The sequence below is a fragment of the Oreochromis aureus genome, linkage group 7, assembly GCF_013358895.1.
Source record: "Oreochromis aureus strain Israel breed Guangdong linkage group 7, ZZ_aureus, whole genome shotgun sequence".
Lineage (NCBI taxonomy): Eukaryota > Metazoa > Chordata > Actinopteri > Cichliformes > Cichlidae > Oreochromis > Oreochromis aureus.
Window position 1 is genome coordinate 42349934 of NC_052948.1, and position 19508 is coordinate 42369441.

General features: G+C 39.1%; 1 pseudogene; it reads right to left on the minus strand.

Annotated features, from left to right (window-relative positions):
• The window catches only part of LOC116322445, an 18988-nt pseudogene extending 13013 nt beyond the window's left edge, over positions 1 to 5975 (minus strand).
• Positions 5976 to 19508: the final 13533 nt, after the last annotated feature.

Here is a 19508-nt window from a genome sequence, read left to right on the forward strand (position 1 = left end):
ATCAAGCCCACGGAATGAACAATGGGCTGTGAGGTCAGTTTCTTGATCATTAATATGCAAATTGTCATGACCATTGATCAACAACCACTGATCAAAGCCCACTAGTCAAACTAGACTATTGATCAATTGCCAAATAACTTAATTGAATTCTGTATCTCTGTAAATTATGTTCAGTTCTTTCAAATAATCTTTTGTTATTGAAATGACTTTACACATAAGATTAGTAAGGAAGATCTGTAATCACTCATCTACCTTCTTTCCCGGGCATTCGGTCTATTCTTTACATCACTTTCACGTCTGACATCCTTGCTCTAGTCCAATCATTTTCCCCTGCCCTCTCCTTGCTACTTACTCTCCTCTCTGCATACTTTTAAATCTCAGTGCTTGTCTGTCATTCTGCCTTTGAAATTCCTATTCATGCAACCCAGTTCTTCCTCATCTCTGCTTCACCCAGTTTACTAATAGCTCGATCCAAGATTCCATCTGCATTTTCATCACTTCCTCTAAGCTAGATAACTTAGCTGAATTTCTTCCAAATGATCTTTCCTTATTTAAATTCAGTGTAGCATGAATATATTGTAGCGTCCCTCCGACAGAAGACACAGACGACGTTCCGGTTACTGGTGTTTATTCAGAATAGTAACACGGGCTACTGAACGTAGCCAACGCCAAAACAACAGGAAAACAGCGCGCTCTTCAGCAACAAAAACAATCCCCTCTCTCTCCTTTCTTCCGCCACACACATTCAGTCTACCCCGCCCCCCAAACACACTCTCAGCCAACCACACACATGCTCTCCTCCAGACTCTCTTTCACTGGTAGCTGATCTGATTGACAGGCCAACCGGCCTCTAGACTAACATTCAAGGACAGTAAATCACCATGCTGCGGGTGTGGTCCAACTATGCCATAAGTAACTGGCAATTCTGAATACAAAACACTGATAACACAAAAGTCAACTAACTTGTAACCCAGTCCGTTACAATATGAACACACCGAGGCAATCAGTTGAATGTGTCTCGGTTTTTGACTACAAACTGGTTGCTGAAAACTGCAGTTGAGCTGCCCAATGCTTATTTGCTTAACTCACCTGATCAGTGCAAAAGTACCAGATAGCCTGAATAGTGAGTCCAAACACGAGACCAGGCCATGGGATGTCTCCAGTAAGTGGATCCCTGAAGAGATGGAAGGAGTCTGGCCGGGGCTCATAGCAGTTTGCACTGAAGTTACCCGTGATTGAGGGGACGGCTTGCATGTAGAGTTTCTCAAAGTTTTCATATCCCTTCACTTCATTAAAAGCTGAGAAAAATCATGTGCAAGTTAGATCAGCATTTTTATTTATTTTTGTAGCTTTCCAACAAATAATTTGTATGTAAAATATTTCATATTACCAAAGCCCATCAGAATGAATGATCCAATAAGCATGATAAAGGTTTGTAAAGTGTCTGTGTAGATCACTGCTGCCAGTCCACCTGGGATAAAATATATGATGTTAGCAGTCTGTGAAAATCGTCACTTAATCACTTGAGATTTTATCAGCACTAATATACATAAAAAATACCTCTTCAATAAACTCATCACATCATTATGTAACTACTCATTCTTTAAAACTTGTAATTGTGGATCTGTTGTTACAAAACAGCAACAGAAGGCCAACTCAGGCTTATCATAGTCCATGGCAATCAACCACAGCAACTCAGCAAAGATAAACCAACAATGAAGAAAGAGAGCGATTGTGTGTGTGTGTGTGTGTGTGTGTGTGTGTGTGTGTGTGTCTACATCTCCGCCTTGAGAAGATTTTATCCCCAGTCATAGTATAATTTTTTGTAGACAATACTTTTTGGGGTAGTTTATGAGGAAAATGTCTGTTTGTAAGTTCAGTAAAATACGAAATGATTTTTCCCCCGTGTACAAACCTGTGACAGTGTACAGTGCCGTAATCGCTAGAAGTGCAATAACAGCGAGGTAGATATTCAACCCAAGTGCCTGCTGGATAAAAAGTGCACCAGACAAAATATCAGCCTGAATGGGGAGAAAAAAAAATGTAGGATTTCATTCAGGACCATCCAAAACAGGTACAATAGTAATAGTTTCTGCTTTTCTTTCAGGAACTTACTGAAATTTTGGTGAAGACATACAAGAGAAGGGAGAGAAGAGAGAGATAAATGCGAATGCGCTGTCCTCCGAACCTCTTCTTCAAGTACTCGGGCATGGTGATAATCTAAATACATCCACAAAACATGAGATTTTACTCATTTAATCATTGGTTATTTAGAAAGGGTAAATAAATAAATATATGAGGGCTTTATAAGCCAAAAATCCATTTGTTTACCCCAGCTCTAATGTAGATGGGCACAAAGATCCATCCCAGCATAACAATCACAAAAAGAGACTGAAACACACAAATATGCAAGAAATACTTTCATCCTTCTTTCCTCTGCACGATGGAGCGCTGATAAAAATCAATAAACTATAAGCTGACATGAACTGATACAGAATCAGAGGTGAGAAATTCTTCTATATAACAACTGATAATGGATGAGTGGCTCAGGAACAGTTACTCACATTCCATTCAAATCCACCAATGGCTATTCCTGCAGCTGCTCCAGTACCAGCCATCCCTACGAAATGGACACTGCCAATATTGCTGGCAAACAGCGATGCTCCGATCTGTGGAGAGCACAGTTAAATCTGTCAGTAGGTCCATTTGTAAATTAAGGAGACTTAAGAATTCATTTAAGACTCCACTTGGTTATGCTTTTTATGCTAGCCCACATACTCAGTATATTGCGTAAATGCTAAATGATTTACACATTTGATTACTCAGAAGTAATAATGATGATTTGTTAACCTCATATAACCTCATAAAATCATATTTATATGGGACTTTACTAGTCTTAATCTCTGTTCAAAGCTGGACTTTTCTTAGCCCATCCATCGCCACAGCTGGCGAGTGGCTATTACCAAACACATGCACTGTCATGCACAAACTTAAGTAATTTTGGTGATCTTCCCTTACAGTAAAGCAGTAGAACATCTGTTCAACATCTGCAGTTATTGCTATGGGCTATTATCGAAACAGTAGCACGTTAACCAAAGTGTTGTTCAAGTTTAGCCCACTTAAAAGGACATCATTCAATGACAGCCCCTTGTGTTTGGTGCTTGAGTCAAAAACAACATTTATTTGTCCAGGCTTTTGCAGATGTTATACTCCAAACAATGGAAGATACCAGCACTCTTCCTCAGGCTTCAAAACAGGCTTCATGGGCAAAGGTTTCACCTCTACTGGGCACTTGTATCGAACTAGCCATCGAGTGAGAGCCAGCTCCCCACTATTTTTTTTAACAAGGTTTGTTGTGTTGCTACAGTATTTAACTGTCTTCCCACACACATCGCACACAGCATAATTTATATGCTGAATGTAAACGCAGTTATGATCTGTGAACAAAGTCAAGATTGCGTGTTTTGTGGTGTAATGTTTTGTGCCTTGGGTTTCTCATTGGCTCACACTCTTGCAGAGCCTTATCACGCACATGAATGAGAGACAGAAGGCGATTGTATTTCCTATTAAAAGGGTAATGCCAACTGTCCTGCTAATTGCCAAGTTTACTTTTGTCTCTATGTCATATTTACAATTAAAAATTTTAAAAAATTAAAAATGAGAAAAGTGTAATCAAATTAGATATTGATATTTTCATATGGGAATTGATCCTGCAACATGAAACGCTGGTAATGGAAGTATTGATATTTCAAGATTGCTCCACATATCACTCAGTCAGTGAGTGAGATGGTAGACAGCGGTGAGGATTAGAGTACGAGTCCGTCGCAAAAACACATAAATATGACTGACACCCATAAACAAAGCAGCATCTGGCTGCAGTTTAAAGAAGAAGCAGTTTATACCTAAGAGGAGAAACCGAATCAGTCCATCCAAGCTGAGGCATTTGATTTTTCTGAATGTCAACCTGCACTGAGGACATACTGTTTGGCTACTGCGTTTGGTTCTGTTGTTTGCAGTGTTTTGTTTTTGTGTTAAATTAAAATTAAAAGTTTGATTAAAATATTAAATAAAAGGAAGAATGCCTGCTTTTTTTTAACAGAACAAATACACAAAATTCAATTCAATTTTATTTATATAGCGCCAAATCACAACAAAAGTCGCCTCAAGGCGCTTTATATTGTACAGTAGATAGCACAACAGCAGGCAATTGTAAAGTTTCTCATAGAAACACTAAACGCAAAAGGGTTTGTCAACACACAAAGCATTCATATTAAACAAGTAAGGCTAAAATGTGAGGCTACAGATGATAATAAATGAAGAGCCATTTGGGAGCCAAAAGAGCCAGCTCTTCTTTGGGAGTCGTGCCACAAGAGCCAGGGCTCTGAAAGAGCCGAACTTCCCATCACTACTCGCTGGGCACAACAAGCTTCCCAAGTACCAACTGTGTCCACAAGAGGGTGCCAAATCATACAAAACAAAATCCTATTAACACATTCCAGCTATAAGAACACGATCACTAATGAACCTAACATGCATTTTAGGTTTATGAGATGAAACCAGGCACCTGGGAAAAACCCTGTGCATTCAACATGCTTTAGACTAGTAGTCATAATTTGACCACACATTCATACAGCACATTATCTATCTCACATCCATGGTCCATGTAGAACGATCATCTAAACCTAAAATGCATGTCTTTAGACTGCAGGTGGAAGCTGGATACCTGGAGGTAGAGGGAGAACATGCAAACTCACACAGAATGGCACAGCTAGGATTTGAACCTGGGGGACGCTCTTGCTATGACGTGACCATGATAACCACCACTGTGCCATAAAATGCTTCTTTTATGATACCTTACATCACATTGTATTCCACCCATTTGAACAAAGCAATAAAAATTGTTAATGGCTCTAAATGCAGGAAGATTACTGAAAAGCATCTAATTCTAAATATAAATATACTCACCGGCCACCACACCATACTCCTCCCTGCAAGGAAGAAGCCACCTACAGTGGATCTGTTAGTGTGGACCATAGACTGTAACAGGACAAAGGCACATTTTAGAAAATCCTTAAATACGTGCAAAACAGTAACAGACTACGTTGAAGGAAAAAAGACATCCAGACAAAAGAGGAGAAGAAAAACATGGCTTGTTAACAGCACTCGAAAGATTGCATCTCTGATGGTATGACGGTGTCTTACTGCCTATGCAGTTGCAGCTTACACGTCTGTAAAGGAACCTTCAATGCTGCAAGGTGTTGTATGTGCAGATTCTAGAGCAACATATGCTCCCATCCAGATGACATCTTATTCAGTGACAGCATTGTATATTCCAGCAAGACAATGCTCATTGCACCTATCACAACACAATATTTTCATAGTAGAAAAGACTGAACTGCCTGGCCTTAATCCAGACCTTTCACCAACTCAAAACATTTAGGCAAAAATATGAGGAACACTCAGTATTATTGAGCAGCTAGAATCCAATATTATTAGACAAAAAAAAGAGACAAAATCCCTCCATCAATTCATAATTAGGATATACATATTTTTTTTTTTTTTACAATGTTACATTTCTTCAGGTTAATTTGATATTTTTTAATGTTCTACTAGAAATAAAATACCAATTTATGAGATTTTCTAAACATTGCATTTGGCTTTCATTTACATTTTACACAATGTCCTAACATGTTTGGAATCAGGGTTGTAAGACACAATAGTACACATTAACATACAAACTATACTAAATCTTCTTAGCTGTAAACAGTTTATAAAATTATTGAGGAATTGCAGAGAGATTGGTTTTAAAAAGTGATTGCAAAACTTACCCAAACTCCAACTGCCAAGACGACCAGGAAGTACACCACAATAACAGAGATATCTGCAGCATTATTAAGAGCCGTGGTGTTTCTTGCATCATTTTCTGCATTTCTGTTTATATAAGAGAATCCAAAATAAGAATAATCTTGAGACATTTTGGCTGAGACAGACAACAGCAGTGTTGTTTGAGTCGGCTCTGTTTGAAGCGTTTGCAGAAAGCGATTACCTTTATAACCTTTGGTGTGCATGTGAGAGGGAGATGAAAGCAGGAGGCGTAGATAGTGTAGATGTAAAAGAAGGGAAAACAAAGAGTGGAGATTAACACATAGTCCAGGTGACTGAAGGTGGACATATGAACGTTACTGATTCAAGAATGTTGACCTGAAAAATGTGTTAAAATGTGTAACTGTCATGGTTCTGGGTTATTTGACCCAGTGTTTTTGAGTTCTTGTGTTTTGGTGTCAATTTTGTATTCTGGTTGGTTGGTCTTCATTCAGGTTTATTAAGTAATGTTGAGTTTATTGAGTTTATTCTGTGTTTTAGTTTCTTGTCTATTTAGGTTGCCCTTGTGTCTTTGTCTTCTGTGTGTTTTTTGTTTATGTGTGTCCTTGTGTCTTGTTTTCCTTTTCTGTTACCATGTTCCCCCTCCTTGTGTTCATTCCATGTCTCCCCTGTCTGGCATGTTTATCCATGTTTCCCCAGCCCATGTGTCCCTCTTGCTGTCTTGTTTTTTCTCCTTTTCCCTGCAGTCTTACCATGTCTCCTTACCTGTTCCAGTGTTTCTCTCCTTTTTTTCCATCTAGTCTCCCCAGTCTGTTTTAAGTTTTCATGTCTGTTGCATGTCCTGTTGTCAAGCTCGTGTCAGTCGACGTCTCAGTGTTTCCTGTTTTATTGTGACAGTGTTTCCACCTGTCTGATTAGTTAGATCATGTTCAGTTGTGTTCCTTTTATCCATGTTTCCCCAGCCCATCAGCCGGGGTGAGTAATGACGGCCGCCACATCTCTCTCGAGAACCCTCTTGCAGAGGTGTTTGCAATGGGAACAGGTCTTAAAGTTAAAGGTTAAAGTTTCCGAGCCAGCAACAACTTACATTTTATGTCCAGCTATTGCTGATACTGTGTTGTTTTCGTCACGAACTGTGACTTAGCCCTCTTAGATTGTTGTGTCTCTGTCTTTGCAAAGACTGAGGCCTCCCTATACCTGTTCTGCACCCCAGTGTCTTCTCCTTCCACCTTTTTTCAGCATCCTGTCTAGTCTCATGGGAGCCCGACCAGCAATTCCCTGTGTATAAATATAAAGCTCCATTTAAAGTTATATCATTCTTTTTACACACAAGCAATAATAAAGCATTTAAACACACAATCTTATTCAGCAAAAATTTCAATTAAATTATGTCTGAAAACATTACCTTCCATCTCTTCCATTCTAATTCATCACTGTAAAAGACGCAGACAACAGACCTGACCATGGTTTCTTCTTTTCAGCATACTTTATTTGTCACCTCAACATACAACCATTAATGTCTAAATCGTTGGCAACAAAAGAGTACAACCCTAAGTGGAAATGTCCAAACTGTGCCCAAAGTGTCAATATTTTGTGTGGCAACCATTATTTTCCAACACTGCCTTAACTCTGTTGGGCATGGAGTTCACTAGAGCTTCACAGGTTGCCGCTACAATCCTCTTCCACTCCTCCATGATGACATCAGGGAGCTGGTGGATGTTAGAGACCTTGCACTCCTCCACCTTCCATTTTTTTGATGCCTCACAGATGCTGAAAAGGGTTTAAGTCTGGAGATATGCTTGGCCAGTTAAGTACCTTTACCCTCAGTTTATTTAGCAAGGCACTGGTCTTTATGGAGGTGTGTGTAGGGTTGTTTTCATGTTGAAATACTGTCCTGTGGCCCAGTTTCTGAAGAGGGGGGATCATGCTCTGCTTTATGGTTCCCTCAATTAACTGTAGCTCCTCAGTTGCAGCAGCACTCATGCAGCCCGAAACAATGACATCCCACCACCATACTTGACTGTAGGCAAGACACACTTGTCTTTGTACTCCTCACTAGGGATGGGTATCATTTAGGTTTTATCCGGTACCGGTGCCAAACCGGTACTTTTGAAACGGTGCCGGTGCTTAAACAGTGCTTGAACTGGTGCTTAAAGAATGGAGAACACAAACTTTGTCCAAAACCTCTCATGTTCAGCTGTTTTTGTAAACAGATAACAATGTTTTTTTGTGCAGCTATAACAATGTTCTCACTTTGGCTGGAAGCAGTGCTTAAACAATGTAAAAAACACAAACTTTGTCCAAAAAACCTCTCATGTTTAACTTTTTTTGTAAACAGATAACAATGTTAGCCTTTTCTGCAGCTATAGGGCATAACACTCTTGCTGGAAGCAGTGCTTAAACAATGTAAAAACACAAACTTTGTCCAAAAACCTCTCATGTTTAACTGTTTTCCACTTTTCTTTGGTCATTTTAGCCTTTTGGCCAGGGTGAAGGGAGTATCTGCCATCAAACAAGAAGACAGCCGCATGTAACTATGACGGTGTTTGCTAGTTCACCTTACATGCATTAATGTAATAATGTGGTTAGCGTACTCAACGTAAATTACACACGAACAACATTAAGCTACTCACGCAGAGAAGAACGGCTGCTGCTGCCATCATCATCCGTCATCATGTCTGCTACACTGACAGGGCTAGGGGCCAGGACTCTACTCTTCGGGTTTTTGGGGGATGTTGCTAACTCCGGGTGCGATAACAGGCACCACACCCGCAGTAGATGTGCACGGTGTGAGGTCTCACAGCAAGCTATCAAATGCTGTGCATTTCTCGGCTTTTAAGAAAACGTTATGCGTCGCCAGGTGTTTCCTCAGATTCGAGGTGTTACCTCCTTTGCACAGTATCACCTTAAAGCACTTGTTTGCATCTTTTGCTGTGAAGTACAGCCAGACTTTTGACCGCTTAGCCTTGGGCATTTTTAATCTGTAGCTCTGCTCTAAAAGAACGTATGTACCTGGGCCCGCCTACTATCCTTGGAAAGGTAAAATGATTGGCTAGAATCTAAAGTGTATGACATCTCAGGAAAAAAAAAGCACTGAAATAAAGCACCGAAATGTGCGCTGCTTTTCGGTCTGGTTACTACCGTTTATGTTAGAACTGGTGCCATAATGGCACCGGATACCGGTACCCATCCCTACTCCTCACCTGGTTATTTGACACCATCTGAACCAAATAAGTTTTTCTTGGTCTCATCAAACCACAAGTAATCCATGTCCTTAGTCTGCTTGTCTTCAGCAAACTGTTTGCAGGCTTTCTTGTGCATTATCTTTAGAAGAGGCTTCTTTCTTGGAGGACAGCCATGTAATGCAGTGTGTGGAGTACGGTCTGAGCACTGACAGGCTAACCCTCCACACCTTCAACCTCTACAGCAATGCTGGCAGCATTCATACATCTATTTTCAAAAGACAACTTCTGGATACGACACTGAGCACATGCACTCAACTTCTTTGGTCGATCATGGCGAGGTTTGTTCTGAGTGGAACCTGTCCTGTTAAACTGCTGTATGGTCTTGACCACCGTGCTGCAGCTCACTTTCAGGGTGTTGGCAATCTTCTTATAGCCTAGGCCATCTTTATGTAGAGTAACAATTCTTTATGTTCAGAACCTTTGCCATGATGTGCCATGTTTTTCCAGAGATCAGATCACACCTGTTCCCCGATTAACACCTGGGACCTTGTAAAATGTGCCATGAGATGCACAATTTAGACATTTTCCAGAGACCACTTTGTTGACAGTGGTTTAGGCAGTAATGGCTGTGTGTTGAGTTATTTAGAGGGGACAGCAAATAACACCAAGCTTCACCGACAACGGTGAGTTTGTGAAACTGACCCAAAAGCAAACATTAGAGAGAGGAACTGAAGTTTTAAACAAAAGCAAGCCATTTATTATGGCTGGTAAACATGAACACAAACTCAAGCAAAGGTGAAACAGGAGCGACAACTAAACTTAAAATTAAACACATTGAATAAAAGAAACACAAGACTTTCAAAATCAAACATGGAAATGATCCGCCACATGGGAGAAAAGAACATGAACACGACCTGAGCAGAATGATGAAAACCTGAAGTGGAAGGTGGGAAAACAGACAACCTGACACCGAACAAAAGAAGTGAGAGGACTTAAACACACACAGGAGGTGACAACCAAATGGACATTACAGGGAAGGGAAACATGAACAAAGAAACACAAGACTTTCAAAATAAAACAGGAAACATACACATAGAGAAGACAACACAGGCTTGACTAAATGAAACACACAGACAACCTAGGTGAAACATGCTAAACTAAGCAAACAAATAGTGTTGAGTTAATAGGATTATTATCTCCAGAAATAACTTATGAAATTAAAACAAGCTGAAAACGCTGGGTCACAGACTACTTTACATTGTATCAAAGTTTCATATCTTCAATGTTGTCCCGTGAAATGATAAAACAAAATATTTACACAAATTTGGGGGTGTACTCACTTTATATTACTTGGGGCAGGACAGCTACCTGTCCCATAAATAAACTCAGTAATCTTCCTGCTCAAGCCAATACATTCCCAATTATGAGGCCCTAAAAGGCCACCTGAAAATAAAAAGAATGAAAAGGACAAACAGGAATTAGATAGATACAGTTCCTGAATCTATCTAAATGCATATATTAATAGATACATAACAAACAAATAAATGTTATACAGTGTTGTATTTGATTAAATACTTTTGGATAAATGGTCCCAAAAGCTTTTACCAGTATGTGTAACTAACACACATCCTGTATTTAATCTATAAACCTCGGATAAAATATATAATGTTATTCATTGCAAACACATATATAGTAATTATGTAACTAGTCATTCTGTAAATGTGGAGGTGTTGTTACTGAAAAGCAACAGAAGGCCAGTTCATGGTTATCATAGTCCATGGGCAATTAACTACAACAACTCAGCACGTGTGTGTGTGTGTGTGTGTGTGTGTGTGTGTGTGTGTGTGTGTGTGTGTGTGTGTGTGTGTCTAAATCTCCATGTGTAGACACATGGCATTGAGAAGACTTTATGCCCAGTCATGGTACATTAACAAGTATTATCGTAGCATGACTGGGCAAAAAGTCTTATCAAGTATGATAACACTTGTTATTGTACTATGACACTGTAGTTTTCTAGGAAAATATCTGCAAGTTCCATAAAAAAGGAAGGAAATTTTTCCTGTGGATGAACCTCTGACAGTATATAGTGCAGCAACTGCAATAACAAGGCCCAAGGGCCTGTTGGATAAAAGTTGCACCAGAGAAAATATCTGCCCAAATTGTGAGGAAAAAAAAATGTGTAGGATTTCATTTAGGACCAACCAAAACAGGTATAATATAAATATTTTCTGCTGCTTTTGGAGGGACAGAAAAGAGAGATGAACGTAAATGCACTGTCCTCCAAACCTCTTCTTCAAGTACTCAGGCATGGTGACGATTTAAATACATCCGCAAAGCATGAGATTTTTCTTGTTACTCAAAGTGTAGACAAACACAGTAGTCATTAATGTCATTTGGGTAGTGGAAATTAATAGATTTGAGGACCTTTCAGGTCAATGTGCAGCGTTGGTGTTCTGTTTACTCCAGCTTTAATGTAGATGGGCAGAAAGATCCTTCACAGAATTACGACCACAACAAGAGCCTGAAGCAATTCAAGTCCATTAAATTTGAGATTTATATTATAAAGTAAAGACCTTACAATAATACAGAGAAAACTCCAACAATCATTTGTTGGCAAATGGCCAACCCCTCTAAGCAAGCACTTGATGACAGTGGTAAAGAAAAACGCTTTTAACGGGAAGAAACCTGTGGCAGAACCAGGCTCAGGAAGGGGCAGCCATCTGCCTGGACCAGCTGGGGGTGAGGAGAGCTTTTAGCATCACTCTAATATAGGATGTTTTTAATTTTATATTAGGCAAATGCAAAAAAGCAGTCCTAGATATTTGTACATGCCTACATATATGCCATACCAAGGTAAGTATCAAGTCAGTGTTTAGAGGTGATTAAATTAACCTCAGTTCTACATGAAGCTTATGCTTCTGGCTAATCTAAGCTTTCCCCTTTCCCACACTCAAGCTGAATGTGACAACACAGGTACAGACCAATCAGCTTTCAGCTGGCCTTCTTCAGGCCAATCAGCCTTCACTCCATACTTTAAATCTCACTGCTCATCTGTCATTCTTCCTTGCAGTCGCCTTTGTGCAACCCAATTCAAGCCTTCATCTTCATCTCCATCACCAGTGTCTAGACTCTAGGGGGTCCTGCCCTGATCCTTATTACTGCTGGGATTCCATTCTGCTGTGCTGGGCCTTAACCCCCAAATACCTCAAATTGAATTCTGTACATCAATAAATCACAGCTTTTATTTTTTAAAAATATTATTTTCCTTTTTAAAAAAAAAATGAAATTAGTTCATTCTCTATCAGAAAGTAAATGGAAGAATGTATATTGTAAAGCTGCATAAAAACAACTATAGTGAGTTAAATAAAGAACCAATACTGTCAGCAGCCAATAGGTGTCTCTACAGTAACAACTTTCTAAACCAGATGGCTCTAAGCTCACACAGACGAGGAGCTGCCATCGGATCGACAAACCATAGATTAGTGTTCAAGGCTCTGTTCTCACCTTTGATGCTTGAAACTTTTTCAAATGGTGTTGTAATTGATAGCGATGTAGGTGTGGCCTCCTGCATTACATGGTTGCATGATTAATCAAACACAGCAAAATCTTTCATGACATCAGCACAATAAAGTCATTATTGTAGTTGCCATTTGTTCAGCTGAGGTTTTATTGTTTTTAAAGCAATAAATATAGCCATATAGAAAGCAAATGTTTACTCAGCAGAGCTACAAGACACATTTCCTTAAAGAACCTGTGAGGATTTAATGTAGCTTTTCTCTTTATATACACAGGCAAATTAGCAGTGGTTGTTGGCATCTTCAGAAACTTTAAATGTGCTAATTTTAATCCTCTCTAATTATAACAGAAATTAACTAATTCCTAAGGAACTGAACGATAACCAACCAAATATATAAACAGTTTAAGTTGAAGCTTTGAATTGGCCCAAAAAGCTTGGATGGGGCAACAACTGTATTAGTTGTACCTAAAAGTCATGCTGTGGCAAATACTTTACTCTTTTTAGACCCTTCTGCTTACCACCTCTGAAGGCACACGGTGTAGCCTGCACAGGATTTCTTGCACTAACATACCTCCCACACTTACTTGTTCGAGTGCTTCTGGACTCCTTCCAACCAGTAAATTTCTACCTAGCGCTTTATCTGTCATCATTAGGGTGAGATCTATGTCCAAGGTTATAGTATTCTTTTACTGCCAGCTCCACCAGGAGCGAGCAAAGGAGAAACCATTAGAGCATTGCTTCTCAAACTTGAGAAACTGGAAAAGGTTCTCCCCCACACGCCACAGTTTTTTTTTTTTTATCAATCATAAACAACAACAAAGGATCAAAGCTGAATTTTAGTGGAATAAATATCTGCAAAATAGCACCAAACTATAATTTGTTTATTTTCCCTGAAAAAACAAACAAGCAAACTCAAGATTAATATTATTCCATATTTTATTGGGTTCACCCCACAATTTTAGAATGACTATATTAAGGAAATTTGTCAAACTAAAAATGTTTCATTTTTGTTAAAACACATACATTGCTCAATGATTTTTACTCATATTTATGATCTGATATTTTTTTTTTTTTAAAGTTAAAAAGGGGTCAGTAGTTAAAGTGGGATTTGGGAGGTGGGGGAACCCAACCTAAGATCGGGTGTACCAGTGCAGTGTGAGGAAAATATTTAATTAGAAACTGGTCACATAATTACTTGTTATATTTTTCTTTACATACAGGCTATGATCAGCTGACCTGGTCTAATCTTCGCAGCTATTTTTGGATTTGCCCAACTGAATTCAACAAGATGAGGCCCTTTCACATACAACGTCACGACGGCACCACCGACTTCTATAACACACTATTTGAATGGCACAAGCCTGCGAGCCGACATGTATCATGGTCGAAGGGGCACTGTGTTAGATACATTTGTACAACCACTAGAAATACAGAATGACAGGAAACAGGCGCATGTGGTAACTTAAAAGACTACCAGCAAAAATTACATGGTACAGATGGAACACTGCACAACCCAGTGGTCAGCACAGAGCACGACAATTTCCTGTTATGTTAAGCAAACATTTCTTTGTCATCATGAGCAGCAACACCAGACTGCAGCATGCAAAAACGAAACTAATTGAAGAGTGATATGCATTAACCTTCCTATTAGATGTTCATGAACTGAACCTCCTGGAGTGCCATTCTGGATCTTTGCAGCCCATTTTAACCTCTGATTATTCATGCAAATGAGAGCAAAGATAATGGCATGATTGCTTGCCCAAAAATATAATTTAAAGAACTAAAAAACAAATTTGAGGCTAGCTGTTGGCCTTACATAAAACTGAGCTTAACAAGCCAGTTGGGTTTTTTTTTCTGTAATTTGAACAATCACCAACTGCTTTCATCATACCACGCATATAATACTTTAGATATTAATAATATTTACACCGAATGTAAATGCAATGTTATAAGACTGGAGATTTAAACATGTGGTTTGTTATGGCTAAGCAAGTGGCCAAAATGTAACCCTGCAGGACATCTGAGAGGAGCAAAGCGCGAATTGGGAAAAGAAGTAACTAATGACTGTTATTGGGTATCTCAGGTATATTTGTATTTTAAAGCCAAGATAGGTGTACAAAAAAGACCAAACAAATAAACTTTGTTGCTCCATAGGTTTCAGAGACTCAAATAACTGATTTAGCTCAACACAAGGATTGTAAACAGAGACACATCACTTTGAAAATGGAATAAAAATCACCAAACTTGTGGTCAACGATGGCACGAAACGCAAAAATCAAATGAACCTGTTGCCAAACTTAAGAAAGTAACACCTGTATTTAGTACAATCTGTCTGCCATGCAGGCTGCAGTTTGTCAGAGTAACTGGAGCTGAGATGTCTGCAAGCATCAAATTAAGAGAGACCGCTGTGTGCCTTAAAGCTTCAGCAGTACGTGATGGATTGTGCCCTGCAGAGTGAGTTTTAGAGAATAAGGTTGCTCTGTCTATCTATTAGATTAGGGTGTTAGGTAATGATGAGCTAAACACTAGAGTACCCTGGACAGCTCCGGCAGTAATGGCCTGGTGGGGCTGGCATGATGACAATCATTATGATACTATATGGTTATGATACCGATTATATTTATGAGCTCTGATAAAAAGTATTATTTACCTTGAACCTTGTCTGTAGGCTTTTGCAACTATTACACCACAGCATCCTACTGATACTGAATACAGCCAGGCCAGCGAGAGGAAGAGGAATAAAGGAGTGAGGAGTTATCAGACTGTTACTGTTACAAATGGCTGCTTGAACTCTCTGAATGAGGACAATCAATATTCACTTGAATGAGAATCAATCACTGGAATGAGGCCATGCTCTTTGGGGATTAAGGCTTGGTTGCATGCGTTGAATTTGGTCCTGATTTTAAAACACAAGCAGAGACTTCAACCATCAAAAGTCTCCAGATGGGGTAATGCTTTCTTTGTAGTTTTATGTCTCTCGGCTTCTGTTCACCAAGACTATAACCTGGCAATGACATATTGGTGTTTAAAGCACAAAAGATGATCCTATCAGTGTGCTGTACTACAAACAAACATTACTGAATAGTGCCAAAAAGCAATCATTTGTGGGAGTGTGAGCCTAGTGTGAAAAAATAGTCTTGGGTAAATAAAACTGTGATCTCCAACACTCTCTGCAGATGTGATGCCTTATGAGCATATCTCTGTGTCGCTGGTGTCTGCAGAGAGCCTATTGTGTGTTGACTCTGAGAACAAAGTGGGATGCAACCTAAGGAAAAACATGCAACTGACGGAAACACAAGAAAATTGAAAATCCAAATATGCAAAATTAAGCTCCAAATATGCACTACTGTGTAGCCCAAACAACAATGGAAATAACTCTAACTGATCTTTACCTTATCTCCTATTATTAGGAAAATGGGAGAAATATAATCCTGAAGAATACAAGAATTACTGTGAGACACTGCCTTAATAATATGTAATAAATAAATAATATGCCTTAAAGCTACCTATAATAGTTAGTTTTAGAAAAAAGAAAAGCAAATAGAATTACTACTTAGTTTTGATGATGTGAAAAAATATTTTTAAAGGCATCAAACTGCAATATACACTCACTGGATGCTTTCTTAGTTACACCTGGTCAGCTGCTCATTAAAGCAAGTATCCAATCAGCCATTCACATCCAGCAACTCAGCCCATTAAGGTAGACATGGTCAAGAAAATCTACAGAAGATCAATTCGAGCATCAGAATGGAGAAGCCAGGTGATCTAAGTGACTTTGAGTGTACCAAGATTGTTGGTAGTCTGAGTATTTCACAAACTGCTGACCTACTGGGATTTTCTCAGGCAGCCATAGAGCCACAGAATGGTCTGAATAATGGGAAATATCCAGTGAGTGGCAATTCTCTGTTTGAAAATACTTTGTTGATGACAGAGGTCAGAGGAGAATGTCCAGACTACTTCAAGCTGATAGGAAGAAAACGGCAACTTAAATAACAGCTTGTTAAAAGTATGTAGAAGAGCATCTCTGAATCAACAGCTTTTTCAAATCAATCTGTAGTTTTAAATCGTTTTACAAGTATAAGTTAAAATGTTTTATCCCCTTTAAGCAAGTTTAAAGTTTGCCCAAGTCTTTCATGGGGTCACTCTAAGACACAGACATAACTGTCTAGCACAGGTTGTCTTGGGACAGAGGGAGGACCTTGCATATTTATGTGTAAATTTTTTTAGTTATTGAAAGAAATAATCATGGCTGAGGTAGTTTGAGGTAGTATGCTAGTTCTAGTTCTAGTGTATAGGTGATATATAGTTATATCACCTATACACCTATAATGAATAGTTAATACATACCTTTGTATATTTGATCATCTTTGTTTCATGATTCTACTTTGGTTTCAGCTCAGCATTATGAGTCTTTGACCTAGGAGCTTTCTTGGAGTTTGTTGTGCTCTGGTGTCATACTTTCTTGTAGTAGCATTTCTAGGTTTCAGTCTGGTTTATGAATCCCAGGTTATTTCGGCCTCCTTTGTGCTTCTGTGTCTGGCTCAGATGCCTTAGTCCTTGTCTCAGTTTTCATTACTTCCAATTTTATTTTGATAGTCCCTCTTCTCGCATGTGTTTTGTTCAGTTTTGCTTGCCCTGTCTCTTTGGTCAGATTCTGTTCAGCTGTGTTCCCAAGTGTCTCCATTCTACGCTAATTATCTCATTTAGACCCTCAGTTTTCTTCTGTTCTTTGTCGGACTCTCACTTACAGTTGTGTCCGCTCTCACAGTGTGGGTTCCTGGAAGATTTGTAGATTTAGGCTTCCTTATGTTTTTGACCTGGATTATTTTGAACTCACTTTAAGTTAACAAAGCTGCATTTTAGTTTGCCTCCTGTGTTCCTTAGTCCTGCATTTGGGTCCTAATCTGCTTGCCACACAGACAGCCTTGATAGTCCAGGCTGCTCAGGAACCAGTCGCTGGAGAAGAGTGTCTACTACTAACTGCCAGTGTTCACCTGCAGGTAAAAAAAAAACAAACATCTATGAGCATGACCCCATTTCATGCAACAGTGAGGCAATGTTAACACCTAGGGAACTGTTGATGTCTTGAAGTGTAGTAAACTTGGGTGAAGTAAGAGCTTCAGGGTGACCAGCTGGAGCTTGCAAACAGGGTCTGCTGCTATCACTGGAGGTGCAGTTCCCCTTTATGTTAAAAACCACAAAGTCCTCTCCATCTGATCACATGGGTGTTCACATGAGCAGAACGGAGGGACACAGCATATAGCATCTAGTGTTGCTCTTCAGCCCCCTGTGGTAGTATCTAAGTCTCTTTTATCATCTAGTCCACCGCACAGAGTTTCTCTCTGATTTCTCAGACTCATCCTGAACAGCTCAGATAAAATGATGGTGATTTTAACATCCATGTAGATGCTAAAAATGACAGACATCAACAAAACATTTAATCTGTTGGAGGCTTCTCTCAAAATGTAAAAGAACCCACCCACCACTTTAAACATCAATATGTTTTAACATATGGCATAGGGCTGTCATTAAACTTTAAACCATTATTTTTTACTGTTTTCAACTATGAATGTGATGGTGTGTCATGGTGTCTGTGTACTCTGGGTTCCCCTGACAGTCTAAAGACATGCATGTTAAGTTAACTGGTGATTCTAAATTAGGTGTGAATAGTCTGGATACTGTAGCTCCTCTGTGTTCACTCCAAGTACTCTGCTCCGTGGTATAATTCTCAAACACGTAGCCTAAAGCAGACAGGCCTGTCCAAATTTAGAGGTGTGCCTAGTTTGCTGCCTTGACAGCCCCACCACTACCCTGAATTGGACAAGCGGAAGAAAATGGATGGATGGATGGGTGGATAGGTATGTTATATTATATTGTCCACAAGGTGGCATAGTAGCACAACTCTGCAAAGTGGTGCGTCACTGAACAAGAGAAATAACTGCAAGAACTCTGGAAGCCAAAAAAGGAGATAATATTGTCTACTACTTTATATTTAACAGGTAGTTTAGTGGCATTTCTTAGCTGGACATCAACGGCATTCATTCAAGATCTATACTTTTCCAGTTTCTTTTGTTTCTTACTACAATTTGCAGTGGAAATGTATCCAATTTGTGGAAATGTATCTCCTTTAGCTGGGGCCACATTTTTTAACTTCTTCCTATTCATTTTCTTAAACACTTATCCATTCAGGTTCACGAAGTTCTTCATAATCTTTCTCAGACATGAATAATTTTATGTCTGTTTAAATCCCAAAGAGCCAAATAGTTTAAAAAAGACAAAAAGATGTAAGTTTATGTGATAGAACATTCTTACTGCCCTTAAGTAGATGAAGCAGATTTAGTAATGTTATGTCATATGTAGTATTGTATCAGCCACATCCAATAGTTATATACAAAGAGAGTATTTCTACTTTTGAAAGCACAACCTTCACCTGTACTGAGCTATTTTTACATTACTGTTACCTAAGAAAAGGACAGGATAACTTCTGGAGTCTGGAGGTGACATATAGATGTCTTGAGATCTCAAATAACCGCATTTGGGATACAATTTTCTTTCTGCCTTTGAAAGATAAACATTGAGATAGTGGCATTAGCAAAAGTTTTGCTTAAATTTGAAACAGCACCAGGTGAACATTATGCTGCAATAGACATGGCAGCAGTTTTTCCTTTCCAAAAAATAGACCTCTCTGTCGAATCATAAACCTTCATTACAGACAGAGCCTATCAGAGGAGTGAGCCACTGGTTCGCGGAGGTTTTTCCTGTTAAAGGGAACAGATTTTGACTATGGCTTTGAAAAAGCAGTCATAGTTCACATACACTGTAGGTGACTAAATTCATCCATTACACAAAGAACTTTAGACTCTGACTATCTTAAGCAGGACAATAGTGCAGTGAATTATGGGTAAATTAAGAGGAGGACCATAAAACATAGCGTTGAAGATATATATGAGCTGCCACCTCTGTTCTAGGGAATAAACAGTGGA